The sequence below is a fragment of the Hydra vulgaris genome, chromosome 15, assembly GCF_038396675.1.
Source record: "Hydra vulgaris chromosome 15, alternate assembly HydraT2T_AEP".
In the NCBI taxonomy this organism is placed as follows: domain Eukaryota; kingdom Metazoa; phylum Cnidaria; class Hydrozoa; order Anthoathecata; family Hydridae; genus Hydra; species Hydra vulgaris.
In genome coordinates this window covers 32,005,925-32,010,000 of record NC_088934.1, presented here as the reverse complement: position 1 = coordinate 32,010,000, position 4,076 = coordinate 32,005,925, and positions in this window count along the sequence as shown.

The following is a 4,076-nucleotide window of genomic DNA, read 5'->3' as shown; positions in this document are numbered from 1 at the left end:
AAATCACCAATATGTAATCTTTTGCTTGTACAATAGTGGAATTATTTAAAAAAACATATAAATAAGTATGTTTTTTGTAATAAATATAGACCGCAACACTCAAAAGTTACGAAAAAATAGTCTGCAACCTTTTTATTTCTATAATAAATAACCTTTAACACATACTTTTAAAAAAAAAGACAGTGTTTATAATAATATGCGCACCCACTCTATATATATATATATATATATATATATATATATATATATATATAAATATATATATATATATATATATATTTTTTTTCTATTTTTTTTTTAAGTGCCCCAAGAAGTCCTAACGGTCTTGTCACAGGGCACCGCGGTAGTGCATTTAACCAGAAAGTTCACGCCTCCTTCCTTACCGTGACGCGAAAATATGCCAAAGCTCGTTTCGAACCTGGATCTCCTGCTTATAAAGCGGGCGCTCTAACCACTGCGCCACGGCCGCACTTCTTTATATATATATATATATATATATATATATATATATATATATATATATATATATATATATATATATATATATATATATATATATATATATATATATATATATATATATTAATATATATATATATATATATATTATATATATATATATATATATATATATAGAGCAGCCGTGGCGCAGTGGTTAGAGTTCTGGCTCAGAACCCAGAGGTCCGAGGTTCGATGCCAGCTCTAGCCAAATAAGCGGCTATGGTACGGAAGGAGGCGTGAACTTCTTGTTAAATGCTCTCCCGCGGTGCTCTGTGATAAGACCGTAAGGACTTCTGGGAGCACCTAAAATAACTACAAAAAAAAAAAAAAACAAATATATATATATATATATATATATATATATATATATATTTAAACAACTTTAAAAAGTATTTTACACAATAGAGTGCTCAATGTTCTTAAAAGAACAGAGCAATTATATTAGTAGTAGAAAATCACTTAACAAAACTTTTTTCCATTTCTATATATATATATATATATATATATATATATATATATATATATATATATATATATATATATATATATATATATCGATTTATATATATATATATATATATATATATATATATATATATATATATATATATATATATATATATATATATATATATATATATATATATATATATATATATACATTATATATATTAAATATGTTTATATATACAGTACTGTGAATAAGTTTTAGAACACTTACATTTTTTCAAAAAAAACCGGACTATTCTTTTCTAATATTTAAGTTTGAAGTTCTATGTTATATACTTATTAAATTTATCTACTATAGCGTATTTATGTAAGCACTTGCTCAATTTTTTTGCTTATCTAAGTCAATATGGACGTTTTCAAAAAAATAAGAAAAATAAAGAATGTTGAATAAAAAGATTGCTTCCCTATGCTAAAGTCTTAGTTGATGTAGCAGCACTTCACTGCTAGTAAGGCTATTTTTTAGTCATTGTACATACTGAAGCCCCCGGCAGCAGGCTTTTATAGTATGACGTCACACTGCTTACCTAAATCAGCAGTTTAAGATATATATATATATCTTTATATTTTTATATTATAGTTTTATAAAATTGCTCACACGTACAAAATTATTTTATGCAACAGATCATGCAATATATTAGGTATTGTAGTGCAAATTGAAAAATTTTCAATACTTTAAACTTTTTTGTTGCTTGGTTATGGTAATGATGGTTTGCTTGTTTCTGTTTGTTCCCAACAATTTCAAAGTCCTGATTTGGATCGGTAACAGGTAAAGTTCATGTTTGGTACAGTTAGGTCATTGGTATGTTTCTACTTTGATTCGTTTCCCATCTATTTCTGCAATCTTCTTCAGATTTTTCTTCAAATATTTACTTTACAACATAGGTTGTGTAAGGGTTTTCACGACTACGAGCATTCTTAATTATTTCTTTTCTACAATCTTGTAGGTAGAATTATATAACACTCTTATTTTCCTAATCTTTTTTGGAATTCAGGCGTCGCCATCAGACTCCATAATTAAATTAATAAAAATTTTAAAGACTCGTAAATCAGTCATTTTAAAGTATTAAATTCCGACACATCAACACAAGATGAAAAGTATAACCTCCAAGCAAGTTAATTAAGCTAATGAAAAATATCAGATGTTGCTTAAATAGGTTGTGCTGCATTATTTCATAGACAATTATCACTATTCATTAATTTTAGGTGTTCCTGAAATTAACTGTAATTTAACCTTGCAATCCAAAAAATACTACAGAACCTGATTTATGTGATTTTCTATGAAAACTTTTATTTTTGAAGGAACTTTTACCCTCAATTAACACAACTCCGTACGTATAATATGTAATAATAGAGATTCTTTTTAGTCTAATAAGAACTAAAAGTGTTTCTGAAACGTTAATTTATTGTTAAATGCGATGTTTAAGAAACCTTTATTTGACGCTTTTAACAAATTTTTAAATAGACCAATCTGTAATAGTATAATAGTAAAGGTGTAATTTTAAATTTCTGTCTTTTGTATTACATACTTTTTTCTCTAATTACATCCCTAATACTTTATCAATTTCAAAAGTATGAGTTTAAAGACATTAAGTTTAAAGGAAAAAAAAGCAAACTTATTTTTAAAAAAGATAAAAAGTTACAAAACACACAATGCTAATATTGTCCAAAAATATTATTTTGAGCTAGAAATAATGCTCTGTTGATATACATATTTTGTCTTGTGGTAAAATAGAAATAATGCTCTGTTGATATATATATTTTGTCTTGTGGTAAAATTCATCTAATAAAAAATTGCTATGAAGTATTTATAGAGATCAATAAAATAAAAAAAGTAAGATCCTAAGAAGTTTTTCAAAGAATAACCTATTGCAAATAATAAAAGCAAATAAAAAAAGCTTCTTAGTGCTATTTTTATCTATTTTAGAAACATATATAACATATTTATTGTTTATTAAATATTTTTACATTTTTATTTTATTCTCATATTATTTACAATATGCTAAAATCTGTTGCTTATAGAGTTCAGAAGATAATTTTCCAATTTTTAAGTAAACTCATTTTCAAGCAAGTTTAACTAAACTTTTTTAAACAAATTCAACAAAAAAAAGTCACTAGTGCCCGTATCTAAAGTCAGGACTTGGGACATTCTTAGCCAACACATTTCCACTAAGTCACTAAGGTTGCAATATATTTTTTAAATTGTATATATAGATTATCTATTTGTCTTAGTATAAGGAATTGAAATTAGTTACAGTTATCTCTACTCTTCGACTTTTTAAAACTTATAATCAAACATTGAATTGTCATCAAGCTAGAGTATGTATATGAAATTTAAAGAAAATCTAATCAGGAAAAAACTCAAAAATTTATAAAAAATTCAGTTTTAGAGGTTAACAGACAGAAACTAAAAATTTATAAAAACTTTGGCAATGACTGTAGAAGTTAAAAGATAAATAAAAGTTTTCTGCAAGAAGTTTATTAATCTTATATTATTAAGCAAAAAGTAAAAACCTTTTGCACATACATATATATATATATATATATATATATATATATATATATATATATATATATATATATATATATATATATATATATATATATATATATATATATATATATATACATATATATATATATATATATATATATATATATATATATATATATATATATATATATATAAAATAATATAACATTCAACAGAAATTATTAGATTATTTTTTCATCACCTGAACTCTACTGTTTTGTTGATATCAAGAGTAACGTTGTTTACTTTGTAAACTTCATTTGCCAAGAAACCACCTTTACCGTATTGATTGCACATATTCGATCTTCCAAACATTTGATATGATAACTCATTTCCGGCCCAGCACTTGTGACTAAATTGTTATGAAAAGATTTCATAATTTCCGTTTCTTGCCTTTATATAACAATTATACAAAGGATTAGTTTCAAAATCACCAAGCTGTTTTAAAGGTCTAGTTTGTCTACCTTCCCAACATCCAAGTTTCCTATGTAAAAGTATAAAAAGTATGAACTACGAACATTTATAACTATTTTTA